Here is an 18053-nt window from a genome sequence, read left to right as displayed (position 1 = left end):
CGTGTGCTTAGACAATGAGAGTCTAACCACAGAATGTACCTTTGGCCTTAGTGTGGACCAAAAAGGAGTAACACAAAGATCCTGCTATGGATGAAACCACGTTTGACTATGTTTAATTACACAAACTTTCTGTCCCAGTGGCTGGGCGGTTCTGTATATCCATTGATACTTTATTCTGTTTTGGGGTTTCTGTTTGATTTCTGAAGTGAGTCTCTCCTCTCTTGATTTCTATTTGGCAGAGCCCCACTTTGACCTTCTGGTCCCTCTTTATTTATTGTGTTTCAGTTCCTGGACCTAGACCCCGGCTTCAGCCACCATCTCTTGTTCCTTGGAAAGACGCATATTTGACTGGAATCAACAGTCTTTAGCAGCTTATCTATATAAGGAGAGCTTCCTGGTAAACAGCATTTCCTGATGTTCAGGAGTCCATGGGAATCTGGGATTCTTTAGCTAGCTCTCACTTCTGCCAAGCTCATTCTGACTCTGAACTTTTTTTTGCCTGAATCATCAAGAAAGAAAACTTGGTTTTCAGAGGTGCCACCAGCCTCCTCAGTGATGATTTATGCACGGCAAATGGAAGTACATACAATCTTCATTCCTTTAAAACTCAGCCATGACCTAGGGGCAGAACAGGTACATCTGTATCTGTTCTGTCCTCTCTCTCTCTGTCTCTTTCACTATCTAAACCTATGTTTTTACTTCTTTGTTTGCAGAGGGATCCAATGGCTTGAACTGAGCAGTGGAGGAGAGCTCTGTTAGGATTTAGGTTTGACCTGGTGGACTCTGATTTGCAATGCAAAAACATAAGAAAGTGTTACACATTTCACGAAATATATATGTAAATATTGGTCAATCCCTTCTAGCAAAATAAAAACACACTTCTGGGCTAAGGAGATATAGATACTCAAGTCACTCAGAGTAGCAAGCTTTGGGAAAGGCACCGATACTTGAAGGACTCAGAGCAAGTTCTTCACATCCTACACAGGTTTGGATTCTTCAACAGGAAAATAAGCTTTAGGTCACGTGATCTCTGAGGATGGGCAAACTCCAGTGACCCAGTTTTGACTTCTGTTTGTAATCATTTATGAACAGATTTTACCCCAAATATGGTTTTATAGATGATTCTCTTAAAATTGCAGTTGAATGCAGACAAATATTTGTCTTTTTCTTTTATTGAAAAATAGATTTTTTTCATACCATGTATCCTGAATATAGCTTCCTCTCTCTCTACTTCTCTCAATTTGTCCTCACATTTTCTCCCATTCATATCCAGCACTTTCCTGTCTCTTTAGAAAACAACAGGCATCTAAGAAACATATAATAAGAGAAATATAATGAGGAAAATAAAATAATAAAATAGAATAAGAGAAAGCAAAAGCTAACAGATTGGAATAAGGCAAAACAGAAGGAAAAGAGAAAAGGAAAGGCATAAGAAACAGATATGGGTGCAGAGAGTCATTTGTTAGTACATTCAGGTATCGCATAAAAATACAAATCCACAGCTATATTATATATGCAAAACTTGTAGGGCAATAAAATAAAAGTGAAAATAAAAATTAAAACTAATTTTTAAAAAGCACCATTATGGCTTTATGAGATGTGTCCTCCAAAATGTGCATGAATTTGTTTTCTGATGACCGTCTACATGCTGCCTACCATTAAAGGTAGTTTGTTTTTCCAATGAGACTTCCTTGGAGAAACCTATTTTTAAATGTGTAAATGGTTATCAGTAGAGACAATTTACAGGTTATGAATGGGACCATGTGTCCATTTCTCTTTTCAGATCTAGCACTTCATCTGGGATAGCCCTGTAGACTTTGTGCATGCTGCCCCAGTCTCTATTTAAAGAACCTTGTTTCCTTCATCCTCTTTGGCATTAACATTGTTCTGCTTCCTATTCTACAGGCTTCCCTGAGCCCTGGGAGCTGGGATTTGATGGAGGCATCCCCTTTAATGATGAGTGTTTTGAAGTCTCTGCCTCTCTGTGTATTGTTTGGCTGTCAATCTCTGTATTTGTTCTCATTGCTGAAGGAGGAAATTTCTCTGAAGATGACCAAGTAAGGCACTCATCTGTGAATATAACTGAATGTCATTGGGAGTAATTTAACTGCTACCTTCCTTTTGAAGGCAGGAATATTTGGTTTCAATCTAGGTTGCTAGGCTGTCTAGTCTCAGGTTCTTGGTCACGCACACAGTGTCAGGTATAGGTTCCACATTGTGGAGTGGACAGATATTGGTTGGTTACTCCCACAAGCTTTGTGCCCCCACTGCACTGGTATTTCTTGGGGTAGCTTGGTTATAATGTTAACGTAACATCAAACAACCAAATATAAGCAAATGCATACTAATTTGTCTTCTTGGGCTTGGGAAACCTTACTAAGTATTTTTGTCATTGTTATTGTTTGTTTGATTCTTTGTTTCAGTTTCTTTTAATTTCTAATTTATCCATTTATGTGCAAATCTAATTTCCTTTTTTGACTGTGGAGTAATAATATTCCATTATATAAAAGTACCACATTTTAAAAATACATTCCTCCATTGATGGGCATCTAGGCTATTTTCAATTTGTGGCTATTATGAATACAGTAGGAATGAACCTGGTTGGGCAAGTGTCTCTTGAGGTAGGTCAATACCTACCTTTCTGAAGGACTGACAGACTAATTTTAATCCTGATTGTATGTATTTGCACTCCCACCAGCAATGGATGACTGTTTCCCTTACACCAAATCCTTGCCAGCATGAGCTGTCATTTGTTTATTGATCTTACCATTCTGGCAGGTGTAAACTGAAATCTGAAAGTAGTTTTGATTTGCATTTCCCTCATGAATAGCAATGTTTTACATTTCCTTAAGTGTTGTCGAGCCTTTCAAGTTTCCTCCATTGAGAGTTTAGATTTCCATTCCATTCTTAATTGGGTTATTTGCTTTCTAGTCTTTTCATGTCTTTATGTATATTGGCTATGAACCATCTATCTGATACACACTTGATGAAAATCTTTTCCCATTCTGTAGCTTGCTGCTTTTTCCAATGATAGTATCCTTAGTCATGCAGAAGGTTCTCAGTTTTATGAGGTCTCTCCCATTTACTCACTGTTGATCTCAGTGTCTGCGCTAATGATGTTCTGCTCCGAAAGTCTTCTCCTGTGCCAATGAGCTCCAGGCTTTTCTCTACTTTTGCTTCCTTCGGATTTAGTGTATCAGGTTCCATATTGAGGTCTTTGATCTGTCTTGGAGTTGAGGTTTATGTAGAGTGTCACATATGGATCTATTTGGATTCTTTTGCATATGGCTGTCCAGTTTGACCAGCACCATTAGTTTAGGATTCTGGGATTTCCCCGTGATAATTCTGAATTGGTTTAACCATCATGTTTTGTGTGTGTGCTTATTTCTTCATAACTTATTCTTTCAAAATCTGCAAGGTGTTAAGTTGGAATTTTAGTAGGGATTGCAATACGTTAACAGATTTCTTTGGTTGGATGATAATTTTTATTACATTAATCCTACGGATCCCTGAGTTTTGAAGAGCTTTCCATCTTCTGATATCTTCTTCACTTTCATTCTCAAATGCCTAAAAGTTTATACCATACAAGTCTTCGACTTGCTTGGTTAGAGTTACCTCAAGATATTTTGTATTATTTGGGGCTGTTGTGAAAGATGTTGTTTCATTGATTTCTTTCTCAGTCTGTTTGTCATTTGCACATAGGTAGGTAACTGACATTTGTGAGTTAGTTTTGTATCCTGGAACTCTGCTGAAAGTGTTTATCACCTGTAGAAGTTACCTGGTGGAATTCTAAAATTCATTTAGTCATACTATCATATCATCTGCAAATAAAGTTATTTTGACTTCTTCCCTTCCAATTTTTGTCCCCAGGATCTGTTTAGTTGTCTTAGTGCTCCAGTTATGATGTCAAGTGCTATATTGAACTGGTATGCAGAGAGTGGACAATGTTGTCTTGCACCTGATATCAGTGGAATTTGAGTTTCTTTTCCGTTTAAGTTGATTGTGGTTATAGGCTTGCTATAAACTACCTTTATTATATTGAGGTATGTCCTTGTATCTCTAATAATTCCAGGGCTTTTATTATGAAAGTGTGACAAATTTTTGTCACAGGTTTTATCCGAATGTATCTGAAAAGATAATTATGTGGTTTTGTCCTTCAGATTGTTTATATGGTAAGTTACATTTATCAATTTATATATGTTGAAACATCCCTTCATCTCTGGGATGAAGCCTGGTGATCATGGTGGATGATTTTTTTGATATGTTCTTGAATTCAGTTTATTTTATTGAGAATGTTTCATTTATGAATGTAAAGAAAAAGGTCTGTAATTCTCTTTGTTGGGTCAATATTTGGTTTAGGTATCAGGGTAACTGTGGCCTCATGAAATGAATTGGACAATTTTCATTTTGTTTATATTATATGGAATAATTGAGGGATGTTGGCATTGACTCTTCTTTCAAAGTCTGGTAGAGTTCTGCACTAAAACCATCTGGCCCTTAGGATTTTGTTTTTTGGATTTTTTGTTTGTTTGTTTGTTTGTTTTGTTTTTTGTTTTTACTTCTATTTCACTAGGAATTATGGCTCCATTTAAATTGCTTATCTGATCTTCACTTAACTTTGATAGATATTATATATAAGTGAATTATTGATTTATTTTAGATTTTCCATTTTGCAGAGAAGGAGGAGGAGGAAGAGGAGGAGGAGGAAGAGAAGAAGAAGAAGAAGAAGAAGAAGAAGAAGAAGAAGAAGAAGAAGAAGAAGAAGAAGAAGAAGAAGAGAGAAAGAAAGAAAGAAAGAAAGAAAGAAAGAGAGAGAGAAAAACACTCAACCAAAAAGTCACCACCAGCAACAATGACAAAAATCTCTACATTCCACTACAGCCATGGTAGCTGTTGTGTGTCATACTGTATCACACAGTACACCCTTTGGTTCACACATCTTCAGTTGCAAATGTTCATTACAATAGTCTTTAGTCTGTTGCTAGGCTTCTTGCTTCTGCTACACTATCGATATTCGATCCTCCCAGGGACTCCCCTCAGATATTCTGTTGTTGCCCTATGTCAGGCACAGCTTTGGGCCTGAAGGACCCACCACTTCATAGGCTCCAGCAGTTCATAGATGGGGTAGATATTGGGATGGGCCAACTTTAAGCCTGTATCTAGGCCTCGATGGTAACTGAGTTGGTCAGCCACCAGCTTGCCCACACCCACACCACCAGGGGGATTCTTCAGGACTGCCCTGGTTATCTTACCCAGTAACACAGTGAACAAGAGACAGGATCAGCTTTCTTGCTTTTATGCCCTCATGGCTGTCTCACCACCAACCCCAATACCAGGGCTAACTGTATGGTGTTGCTTACTCTGAGTGCAAGGCCTACTCTCCTGAGAGCTGTAGTCAGAAATGGGCAGAGCCTGTTCTCCCATTCTCATGACTTCAGGGCCAGCATTCCTGCCGGCCACAAGTAATGAGACGCAAGCAAGTTGGTGCATCTCTTCCTCACCCACACCACAGAAAAGCAAACCAGTGGCTGGGTTAGCTATCCTTTGCAACCAGGTCAACTCTACTTTGCTCCCCAGGCAAGGTGCAGGGCCCACTCTCCTGAGTATTTCTTCATTTAATTCTAGGTTTTCAGACCTGTTGTTAAGTTACTATAATGAAATATTTCTACCTTCTTTATGTAAGTATTTAATGTTACGAAGTTGCCTCTTAGAATTGCCTTTATTGTGTCCCATAAAAGTTTCGATGTATTGTGATTTAATTTTACTTTTAGAAAAAATTCAACTTCTTTCTTGATTCATTTTTTTCATTCAGTAATGAGTTATTTAGTTTCCATGTGTGTATAAGCTCTCTGTTGTTGTTGTTATTGTTATTTTATTATTGTTATCCAACACTAATCTATAGCATTCAAATAGGATACAAGGTGTTTTTTGTTTGTTTGTTTGTTTTAATTTTCTTGTATCTGTTGGGATTTCCCTTGTGTCATAGTGTATGGTCAATTTTGGAGTATGTTCCAGAAAGTGCTGAGAAGAAGGTATATTCTTTTGTGTTTAGATGAAATGTTCTATAAAAATCCATTTGGTCAGTTTATTTTATGAAATCAATTAACTCTAGTATGTTTTGGTTTAGTTTTTGTCTAGACAACCTATCTTTTGACGAGAATTGCATATTGAAATCTCCAATTATCAGTGTGTGATGGTTAGTATGTGATTTAAGATGCTGAAATGTTTCTTTTATAAACTTGGGTGCCCTTGTGTTTAATGCAGATATTAAGAATTGCAATGTCCTTTTGGTGTATTTTTTCTTTGATAAGTATGTAATACCCTCCCATTTCTTCTGGTTAACTTTGGTTTGAAATATATTTTGTCAGATATTACAATGGCCATACCAGCTTGTTTCTAAGGTTTATTCGTGTGGAATATCTTTTCCTCTAATTTTACCCAAGGGTTATGTTTATCCTTGTTGTTAAGGCATGTTTTGTAAATACATCAGAAAGATAGACCCTGTTTTAACAATCATTTTGTTACTGTGTCTGCTTATTGAGGAATTGATCCAATTGGTGTTGAAAAATACCAATGACCAATGATTGTTAATTATTTTGTTGTTGTTATTGGTGGTGCACATTTCCTGTCTTTTGGCTTTGCTGGTCTTAGATTATTTATTCCCTGCATTTTTTGATGTAGTTAATCTCTTTAGGTCAGTGTTTACCTTCTAGTACCTTCTTTGGGGCTGGATTTGTATATAGATATTGCTTAAATTTGATTTTATCATGGAAAGTCTTATTTTCTCCATCTAAGGTCATTGAAAGTTTTGGATATCATAGTGTGGGCTGGCATTTGTAGTCTCTTAGAGTCTGTAGACATCTGTCCATGTCCTGAGTTTACCATTCCTTCTGTTTCATTTAACATCATGATAAGCTTTTTTATCTCCTTGAGCACCAGACTTAGCTTTATTATACTTCCTGGTGCCCCTTTTCTCCTCAAACTATATATTTTGTGTTTTTATTTGCTCAATGTCTCTGATCTGCAAAGGGTGTCCCCTGATAACCATATAACAAAGTCAGTACTAGGCTGCCTTGAAATCTCTGCCAATGCCATTAATATCAAACCCTTCAATTTCATCTCAGGCAGATATTTGGACAAGGGCAGAAAGTAAACACATTCATTGCCAAAATATCAGAAGAACCATTTCTAGACCACTTACTAATAGTTCTCTCTCCCTCTGAAATCTTTTCAGCCAGGTCATAATAATCTACATCATTCTGAATGCCACTGTTTTTCCTGTTCCTACCATTATGGTCCATTAAGCTCTATGTAAAGCATAGAGCTTTTCTAATTCAAAGTTCCAAAGTTCACTTCCTACCAGCAGGCAACATTGCAAGACCTGTCACAGCAATTCTTTGCTCCCTAGTAACAATTCTTGGTCATGAGATCTATTGCTGTACAGAAAGACCATGGCCACAGCAACTCTTGTAAAAGAAAGCATTTAATGTCAGGCTTGCTTACAGTTTCTGAGGTTTAGTACATTATCATCCCAGTCAGAAGCATGATAGCATATGGATAGACATGGTACTGGAGAAGTAACTGAGATTTCTACTTCTGGATTTGTGTACAGCAGGAAGAGAGACACCAGGCCTAGTCTAGGCTTTAGAAACCTCAAAGCCCATCCCTATTGACATATTTCCTCCAACAAGGCCACACCTCCTAATCCTTCTCAAGTAGTGTCACTCCTTGGTGACAAAGTGTTCAAATATGTGAGGTTATAAGGGTCATTAATCAAACCACCACACCTATTGTGAATATCTTTATAACCCTAGTAAGGATTTACCTTTCACACTCTCACTCTCTAAATGAAGCCTTGAACTATTATAGGTTGTAATGTGTGGCAGTGGTAAAAGCTTTCATATGTCTGTGGTACAACATTTTTCCTCAAAATGACTTTTATATTTTCAGTAGATGATCCTTTTACACATCCTGTTAAAGATTAAAGTGAGAAAGACAAAAATACTCCCATGGGCAAGTGAAGGGAACAGGAGGCAGGAAGAGGTCTGATTGGAAATTGCAGATTGAGATTGGTTGGGATCTGGAGAAACCAGTCACTTCGAAGCACTCATTTTTTTAAAGATGGGAAAACTGAACCCTGAAAAGCAGGGGCATCTTTCCTAATGCATCATGTCTGCTGCAAGGTAAGCATCCGGTGCATCAGGTGTCATGGATGGAGGAACTGCCTATCAGGCTTTCCTGCCCACAGTCAAATGGGAGCAAGGGCAGACACTACTCACTGACCTATTGTTCTGTTTTGTGTTTTCATAGAAAGTGTCCCCAGAAAACAGAGTTTCTGGATCTCAACACTTTGAGGAGAAATCTGATAGAGAAAATCTTCAGGTGGCTAGGCTGACTAATAGCCCAGCTTTTGTTTGTTTTAGCAGGACACAGAAAAGTCATGCAATGGATCCTCTGCCATTGGACGACTTGTGGAGCCCTGGAAGGGTGGAAGTAGCAGCAGCAGCAGCAGCAGCAGGTAGAGCAGCATAATCTGGACAACTCCTCACCTCCCATAGCACTACTGCAGTAATTACACTGCAGCAAGCTCTTTGTTTGAAAAGCAAGTTGGAACACAAAGAGATATTTCCCACCAAAACAACAGGCTTGTTGACAATACCTGGTAGGGTTCCTCCTCCTCCTCCTCCTCCTCCTCCTCCTCCTCCTCCTCCTCCTCCTCCTCCTCCTCCTCCCCCCTCCTCTTCCTCTTTCTCCTCCTCCTCTTCCTCTTCTCCTCCTCTTCCTCCTCCTCTTCTTCCTCTTTCTCCTCCTCCTCCTCTTCTTCCTCCTCCTCCTCCTCCTGCCCCCTCCTCTTCCTCTTTCTCCTCCTCCTCTTCCTCTTCTCCTCCTCTTCCTCCTCCTCTTCTTCCTCTTTCTCTTCCTCCTCTTCTTCTTCCTCCTCCTCCTCCTCCTGCCCCCTCCTCTTCCTCTTTCTCCTCCTCCTCTTCCTCTTCTCCTCCTCTTCCTCCTCCTCTTCTTCCTCTTTCTCCTCCTCCTCTTTTTCTTCCTCCTCCTCCTCTTCCTCCTCCTCCTCCTCCTGCTGCTGCTTTTTCTGATGTGTTGGTGAAAGCTGGACTTTTTCTGGAGAGACTGGTTATAAAGTTTACCCTACTGCTGACATTTGTAGGAATGTCAGATTACTGTTATAATGGGGGAGAATGGAAGAGGAAAAATGAAGAGAAGGAAGAAGAAAAAGAAGAAGAAGAAGGAGGAGGAGGAGGAGGAGGAGGAGGAGGAGAAGGAGGAGAGAAGGAAGAAGAAGGAGGTGGGGGAGGAGGAGGAAGAGGAAATAAAAGGAAATGTGAGAATATAAACCAGAAAAGGTGAAAGGATAGTACAGTACACATGCTAAAGGAAGTCATAACAAATCCCAGAACCATCCCTCTTCAGATCACACATGTAATGAGGATCAAGACGTTATTAGAAATGGAGATTGTGGGTTGGGGATTTAGCTCAGTGGTAGAGCGCTTGCCTAGCAACTGCAAGGCCCTGGGTTCGGTCCCCAGCTCAAAAAAAAAAAAAAAAAAAAAAAGAAAGAAAGAAAAAAAAGAAATGGGGTTTGTGATTAGAGAGAAAACATTATTGTCCAGAGACATTCTATTTTTCCTTCCTAGCATGTGTAAATGCCATAGCAGGGTAACATGGTTCTCACAAACTGATCACCCTGGTGATCACATCAAGGAAGGACATTGGGAAGCATAGGGAGTGAAAACAGCGAGACTCTGGCCTGCTTCTGCCACCTGCATCAAAAGCAGGTTGTGCACAGGACAAGGGTTGAAGATATGTCTGTTTCCTTTAAGGAATTAAGTGCAGCTGGGAAAAAGGAGTCTTGAACACAAATTGAGAGATCTGGGATTGGATCTGATCACACCACTAATGCTTTAAGTTGCTCGGAGGTTCTCCTACGTCATGATTTGAGAGTTCCTCTCTCTGTTCTAAGGGTTCAATGACCTAGGACATGAAAAATGTTTTTAATATTGTATCTATAGATATAAAACATGTAAACCATGCTATTACTTAAGTTTCTTTCTACTGTTTGATGGAATTAATTGCAGACCCATCGTAGAAGTCACTGAGCTTCCATATGTGAAACTTGTGTGTTAAAAGGCCTCTCCTGACATGATTAATATTTCAGGAGGAGGAACTACAGAGCTTCAGGCTAATCATGGCACCGAGCAGGCTGGGCACAGAACCACAGGGCCGAGAGACTCAGGGAAGCACTGCATGCCCACTGAACGAATGAGAAATGATGAGTGAGCAGGATCTTACCTGAATTGGTTTTGGCAGCTCGGGGACAGTGCTGGTCTTAAGGGTAGAAAATATTCCTGGTATCAGGAAATGTATAAGTGATAGAAAGCAGTTGTCAGAAAGTGTATCTGAAACCAGGATTCCAATTGTGATGTCCTGCAGGCGCTGAATGGAGGGGAGTATCATTTTTGGTACCCCTCCTTTTGACATTTGGCAACTTCTCCCCTGCCTTCTCAACCTGGGAAGACCTGGGGTGTCGAGTATAACTCTTGCAAGTAGAATTCCAGCTGAGTCCCTACGATCTGGATCTGCAAACCTTGTGTTCTATTCCTGCCTCTTAAACATTTGGTGACTCTGGAGTCAGTTTTCCTTCCTGTCACCTGGAGATCATAACATTTGCTGGAAGGAATCAGGCAAGCAAAACAGGGACACATGCACTTAGGAATTTGTGTGTGATGTTTGAGTCACTGTCGCGTGTTCTGTATATTCTTTAATGGTGTCCTGGGAAGAAATGAAAATGATAGCTCTTTGTGCTTTCCTTGCGATCAAACAGGAGACCGAGAAACAGGAATAGATCCCCACTGCTCCTGCTGCAACCCTGGCCGCTGTATCAGCAGGGCAGTAAGAGTGCTTATCATTGCTCATCTCAGAGTTTTCTTCACCGCGTGTCAGCGTCTGTGCCTCTTGACTTACTTGGAGTCCCTTTATAAGCTGCAATTATTTGCAAAATTAATTTGGGGCTATTGAAATTGCTGAGAACAATAGAAATTTAAGAGAGCTCCTTTATTTAAAATACAATCTCTTGTGATGTTTTTGGGGCAATTTACAATGGGTGAACGTTTTATTAATAAAAAAGGAAGCTATTCCCTTTTCCTCCTCTGCAAACTTTGCATAGGTAGCAGAAAGTGTCTCCAGACCGACCTGCAAAGGCTGCGGATACCTTGCTCTAGAATGCCACCCACACCCAAATTGTCTTGTGAAATTGCCTTACCAGCTCTGAGCTCAAAAGAGGATACCAAGCAGTTTCCTGGATCCCATCCAAACACGTTTCAAGTATTTGATGGGACGTGCTATGTGTGGGGTGTGTTCTTCTCTCATGACTTAGAAGGAGGACATTATGAACCATATGATTTTATTCTGACCCAAAATTTGCCCTGTCTTTAGCATGGCCTGGCAGGTGCCATGCTTTCTGTACTGACCAAGGGACCTCCAGATGGATTGGAGGGGACTTTTCATTTTATTTATCTCATCCTGCTAAGGCAGCTGGTTTCCACACTAGCAGTTTAGTTCTCTGTAAGGTGCAGGGATTCAGGCCATCTGCTGAGTCTGCTGCATCTGCTGCTAGGTGCATGCTCTTGAACGGAACAAATCAGAGTCTTGCAAATCAACAGCACCCTTGTTTTGTTAGTTCAGTCTTGCATGCAGGGAACACAAGCCGGTACTCAGGACCCCAGTGTAGGTGTTGACAGCGTACATGTCCAGATGTGACTATTGCGATTTTTCGAGTCAGATACCAACTGGCTGAAAAAAAGAGAGAGGTAAAAATCTGTTAAAGGAAAGCTCAGCTCTCAGCCGGTGCTCACACCAGAAAGACTGCATTGTAGTCTTAAAATAACCGCACCAGTCAGATGCAGACTGGTTTTTTTATGTTTGGTTTTGTTTACATTTGTATTTTTTTCAAGTAGTGCTTTCAAAAGCTAATTTATGTCTGTCAGCACATCCTTAACAAAACTGGCTAATCACCCAGTTAAAACAAACATTTCAAAAATAGATAAAGTGAAAAATAGGTTGTTTTCATTACACTACTGCAGACTGTTTCATGAATAATGTGACCTTCTTAAGAGAAACTGGTTCCTTAGGGAGGCAAGCTGAGCCCCACCTGTGCCTGGTGGATGGACATTCATCAACACCTGGCCTTTCTTTCCCAGAACCCTGACTCCATGACCTGGTCCTTAAGTTTTTTAATATATTCATAAGCAAGTGATACTTTGAGAACCAAGCTCGTGAAAGGCTGAGCCTCTGTAGTAACTTATTTATATTCCTTCCCTATCTTCTCCGATATCAAGGAACAACTATGTTTAATTAGAAGACTACCCAAAGCAGGACCAAATGGTGCAGGCCTGTAATTCCAACTGCTTGACAGGCTGAGGCAGGAGGATCACAAGTTTAGAGTCCTTCTGGACTACGGTGACTTCAAAGTCAGTTTAGACAACTCAGTGCGTTTCTGTTTCAAACTTGAATGTCAGAGGAGGCCTGGGAATGTAATTTGATGTTAAAAAGCTGGGTTAGCACACAAAAGACCCTGAGTTCAAACCCTAGCTGCACCATTCCTTAGCCCCCACTTGAAGTATCATAGGCGTGAGTGTGTGTGTGTGTGTGTGTGTGTGTGTGTGTGTGTGTGTGTGACAGGTATGTGTGCTATTATACATTTATGATATACAGTGTATCCAAGCATGTTTGGCCTAGCATTGCATGCCTTTCTCCATCATTCTCCACCTTATTTGGTTGAGACAAGGTCTCTCACAGGACCTGGTCCCCATGAAGGCCAGATGACAACTCAGACATCCTTCCCCAGGTGTCTAGTTTGTTTACTTTGAGACAGAGTTCCTTACTGGTCTAGAATTTGCAAAGTATGGCAGACTGGCTGGTTGGTAAGCCTCAGAGATTCTCTTGACTCAAGATTATAGTTGCCTGTTTCCACCATGTACATATTTAAAAAAATCACTTAATTAATTTTTATTTTTATTACTTTTCATTTATGAGATTTTAACATAATTACATCATTTTCCTCCTTCTCATCCCTTGCTCTAAACCCTACTGCATATGTGCCCTTCCTTGGTCCCTTTCAAATTTATGGTCTCTTTTCTTTCATTAATTGTTGTTACATGTAATTTCTTTTAATTCACACAGACTTTGAAGTGTGAACAGAGTTCCTCATGCTTGCAAGGCAATCATTTACTAACTGAGCTTTCTCACTGTCTTCCTTGATTTTAATATATTATCTAGTGACTTCTGAGGCAAAGCTGCTGGGTTTTTCTTGCATAGCAACCATCTCCTGTGTATCAGGTGATGGTACTGTTTAAGAAGCGTTACTGCTCCCTCAGGCGTGGAGGGGTTGGGGTGATGTTTTAAACACAGAACTCATTCAAAGGATATGACTCAATTGGCATCTAGGTGGACTTGACTTTTCCTCTTTCCCAGCACAACAGCTAGAGTCTCAACTGTCATCTTGGGACCAGAAAAATATAAACTGGAAAATCAGATTCCTATTCTGTAGATGATGGGTCAGGAAACAGAAAACTAGCCTCATGCTTTGCAGCGAGTATCTCCACCCACTTTGCACTTTCCATCCCTTGCTTAGCATCCTTCTTTTACTGCCTAAAATTGGACTTTGTGTATTATGATTAAATTTTAAGAAATTCCCTAGTATTAGAGAAAATGCAGATTGTGGTCCTGTTTTATTTTTTCACATTTTGAGAATGTTCTCCAGAAGCTAAGCAGCCAGAACAAGCCTTGTACAGCTCTCCTCGGAAGCTAACCTTTTGTTTCATCTTGACTCTTCCTAGACACAATATACTACTTCCTCCCAAGACTGGGTCTACTATGCTCACCCAGAGCAGCTGCATGTCAACGTGTCTGTCCTACCTCCCTGATGCTACCATTAACTCTCAATCTGGTTTTAAATGTTTACCAATTTGATTTGATAGGCATCACTTTGTTTCTTGTATTACTGCTGAGACTATCTAAATGTAACCAAAATAATCTTAATATTTTTAAATTTCCTTTGCTTCCTCCTTTACCTCCTGTACCTTCTGCACCTCCTGCACCTCCTTTGCCTCTTCCCTCCCACTCTTTTTGTTCTTTTGTTCAGGAGATTGAAGCCATGGCCTCTCACTTGCTAGGCAAGTGCTCTACCAGTGAGCTCTTGCTCCAGCCTTCGTTTAAGCTTTTATTTTGACATAGGATTTCAATAAGTTGTCAGGATGGTCTTGAAGTTACTCTGTAGCCCAGACTGGCCAAGAATTTGCAATCCTTCAGCATCAGCATCCCGAGTCACTGTGATGAAAGGGCCAAATCTCTAGGCACAGTTTTGTGAGTTGGCTCAGAATTGTGCCCTGTGATCATCAACTTGGTGAGTTCTCACCCCTCTGGAGCCCTGGTTATCATATCTGATAATTTCACATAGAAGTACATCTTCTTTGTTTTTTCCTTTTCATTGAATTTTTTTATTTACATTTCAACTGTTACTCCCTTTCCCAGTTTCCCATCCATAATCCCCCTATCCCACCCCCCTCCCCTTCTTCTATAAGGGTGTTCTCCCTCCTTAAGCCCCTGCTCTATATTTAGTCTCTTGTGAAGCTTTTGTGGTTTTTGCTTATTATTTTTAAAGTTTCCTTATCCTTAACACTTTTACATTCTTCAAAGATCTACTCATGTCCCAAATATCATTAGACTTTTTCTTTTTCAATCTGTTGTAGATATTTGTTCCCAGTTTTAGCATGCATATTTATTTGCTTGTTACTTTTGGCATAATGAATGGCTACATTTTAATATAGTTGTATCTATTTATGTCTTCTTCATTGTGTCCTCTCTATTGCCTTTTTGTTTCAATTATATCTTCCAACTCTGATGACTTTAAGATATCTTTTTCTTTTCAGTTTCACTTAAGTATTTAACTCAATGAGAATTTATTTGGGTGTGCACACATACCTACATTTCCTTAATTTTACATGTGGTTTTATAGTGTCTTTCATTGGCTGGTAATCCCTCCCCTAACTGCCTTGCAGGGTTCAATTGAATAACTAGTTAAAGATTATTTCTAGATTATCCTGTAGTTTTGGGAAGTCATTGGGTCTCTTTCGCATTTATCAAATTATCACAATTTGGTAAGATAATTTTATATGGAAGGATACTAAGTAAAAATTTTTTCCAAATAAAGGCACCTCTTTTTGCTTTTGTTCTAGAGGAAATTTACTATCTTTTTTTGACAAATATTAAAAATAACCAAGTAGATTTAAATTTTGTGTCATCTTAATGTTATACCCTATCCATATGAAGTGTTGACTTGTCAGAAAGCTTTGGTCTTCTTATGAGAAATCATTATTTACTTAGAACCTTTGTACGTTCCCGACGTTGTAGTTCCTTTTATAAAGGGCCTTTGCTTATCATTTTAGGGTCATTATTGTACATAGTTGCTTTTTCTTCCTTACTTTTGTAAATGTAATTTTGTTTCCATTATGTCTTTTAAATGATTCTTTCTGGCATATAGAAAATCTGATTTTTTTCACATTTTTCACATTTTTACATTACATATGGCCACTCAGCGAATGCTAATAAATTATAAGAGCTTTTAAATAGAATCACTAGTGTTTCTGAGACGTAATTAGATTTTAAGCCTGGCTTTCATTGAGCTTGCTGGATTTTATTAATTGCTCCTGACTGTATACATGAATCTCTTTCCTGTACCATGCTGCAGGGGAGGGCTAAGACTGAACGACATTCTTCTGTGAGGTCCTTGTTCAAAGGGAGGCTAGAAATATATCTAAGGAGATGTTAAGATGCTGTCACACTGGGCAGCCTGAGCTTGTTGCAGTGCGAAGAGAAAGTATGTTCAGGGACAAAAAGAGGCATCTGGACAGTGACTGTAAGAAGTTGGTAAGTGGAGGCTGTGTAAGTTTTACCCAAACCCCACAGTGTGTCCCTAATGATGTTTTTCTTATGGCCCATCATCTAGTGACATGTCTCAGCCACCACCATGATTCTTGCTAGTCCAGACCACCTCTATTGCTGCAAACTCCACTTCTCCCCTCAGTCTCTGGCAGGCTAGCTTCTCATGACTGCAGTGCCAAACAAAGGAATAAACAGTCATAGCATTTTCAAAAATAAATATAACATGTCTGCCTCCCATCTTCGCCAGGGCACAGAAATCATGTCTTATCTTTCTATCTTGCCTCAGCCAGCCAGCGTCTGACACATAAAAGGCGGGCTCTAATTGAATTGGAGCTTTTACATTTACGAAAGGCTTTCTCATTGTGTACTTTATGCTCAAACCCATTCTTTTTTGTTATGATTCTTTCCCATCTTACCAGATTTCTGCCTGTCTTTTGCAGCTTTGCCCATTGCTTTTCAGAGTTTGGCTTCTAAACTGTTCATTCCTGTCTCACAAAGAACAAGAAACAAGGGGATTTTTTTTTAAAATCAGTTTTCTAAACAGAGGGAGAGAAAGTCAGTGGAAAATCTAATGAAATGTCCATCACAGCAAGAGTGACCAACACCGTGGAGGGGACACAAGTGAAATAGGGAGGTATTTTAGTGGTGATGTCTTTAGTAAGAAAGTTTAATAAGGGATACTGCTACTGATATCGTCACATCCGGTTTTGGCAAGAATGAGAAGTTGAAAGGCTTAACAAGCCACCCTCAGCCCCATTTCCCCCCTGAATTCATCTTCAGTATTGTTAGATGTGGATTGCCTTGAAATAAATACAGTAAGCTGAATATTGACCAATTGTAGTGGTGTAGATCCTTAAGCTGCAACACGGCATCTGTGAATCCCTTCCCAGGAAGCATTCATCCATTTTCCTTCCTGGACCTGAAGGAAGGCTGGAGCACTTACTGGCTGATTCAGGGAAGGAGCAGAGAGTAGACAGAGTGAGAGTAACTCGGGCAACCCAATCCAGATGGAACCAGACCAAGGCTGAAGACAGCGTCGTACTATGGAGCCAGGCAAAGGTCAAAGACACAGTAGGTCAGGAAGTATGGTAATGGTGAGTCACAGGAACGTCTACTTCTTCTGAGTTTGGGGCCACGGGTCCTTGATTACGTGTTGTTGACTTTAGGGCTCTGAGGTCACGTTGGACCCTGATTTGAGGGACATTTCTTGGTGCCTAGCGATATTGACGGGGCTGTTCGTTACTTTCAACAAAGCCCGATGAAGATATTCACCGTCTTTTAGACCACTCTGTGGGCCACTGTGCTAGCTGACCAGATGACAAAGTCTTTGGCTCATTATACTTTAGATGAATGTTTACCCAGCTGCCGAGCATTCAATTAAGGGAGAAAAATGGAAAGAAACAGGAACGTAGAACTAGCCCCTTACCCTTATGTTCAAGTCCACGAAGCATGGAATTTCGATTCTGTGACAAAGGCCTAGTTATCCACCACAGATTTAAAGGGCAACAATAGGTTGTCTTACAATCATAACAAAGCAAACTCTGTTTCCCTGACAATTGAGAGAAAAGGTAGGAAAGCTGTAAGAGGAGGACCACAAAACATCCCAGTGACAAAGAGAGCAGAAATACCTTTAGAGTTCAAAGGCCACGCCATGATGATTTTACTCTATGACATCACATGCACTTTGCAGATGACGAAGAGAACGGCTAATGCTTGCTTCACTGATTTGCTGCCCTGCATTCCTTCAAGTAACTTGTACATGTGAATTTTTCAATCCTCATGAAATCCCTGAGAGTTATTATCATTCTACAGGTATGGGGAAACAGAGGTATGTGGAGATCAAGGATTTGTTGAAGGTTACATACATGACAAACAGGGATGGACTTAGGCTCTGCAAAACTCATCTGTTTATTTATCTAGTTTGTCTATTGACTTCTTGGAAACAAGTTCTTTCTAAGTATCTGGATGAACTCTCAGCCATCCTGTCTCTTTTCCCTGAGAACTTCAATTTTTAAATTTAAACAGTTCACAATAAAAGGTAACATTACTATGTCCATTTATAAATACAGAAATCCAGTCTCTGTGGAGTGATGGTG

At 39.9% G+C, this 18053-nt stretch overlaps 1 long non-coding RNA gene across 2 annotated transcripts; it reads right to left on the bottom strand.

The window, feature by feature from the left end:
* Positions 1-11505: 11505 nt before the first annotated feature.
* LOC102553862 (uncharacterized) lies at positions 11506-17624 on the bottom strand. 2 transcript variants are annotated; one of them, XR_010062711.1, is made up of 3 exons: positions 17586-17624; positions 16374-16442; positions 11506-11808 (listed from the first exon to the last, which is right to left on the bottom strand). It is a non-coding gene; the product is annotated as an uncharacterized LOC102553862 (long non-coding RNA). The 2 variants fall into 2 exon arrangements; XR_350507.4 differs by having other exon boundaries at positions 17384-17596.
* Between the last annotated feature and the right edge of the window lie 429 nt (positions 17625-18053).

This window comes from Rattus norvegicus, chromosome 1 (assembly GCF_036323735.1).
Source record: "Rattus norvegicus strain BN/NHsdMcwi chromosome 1, GRCr8, whole genome shotgun sequence".
NCBI lineage: Eukaryota > Metazoa > Chordata > Mammalia > Rodentia > Muridae > Rattus > Rattus norvegicus.
The sequence above is the reverse complement of the archived record's forward strand: the minus strand, read 5'-3'. Positions and strand labels throughout refer to the sequence as shown.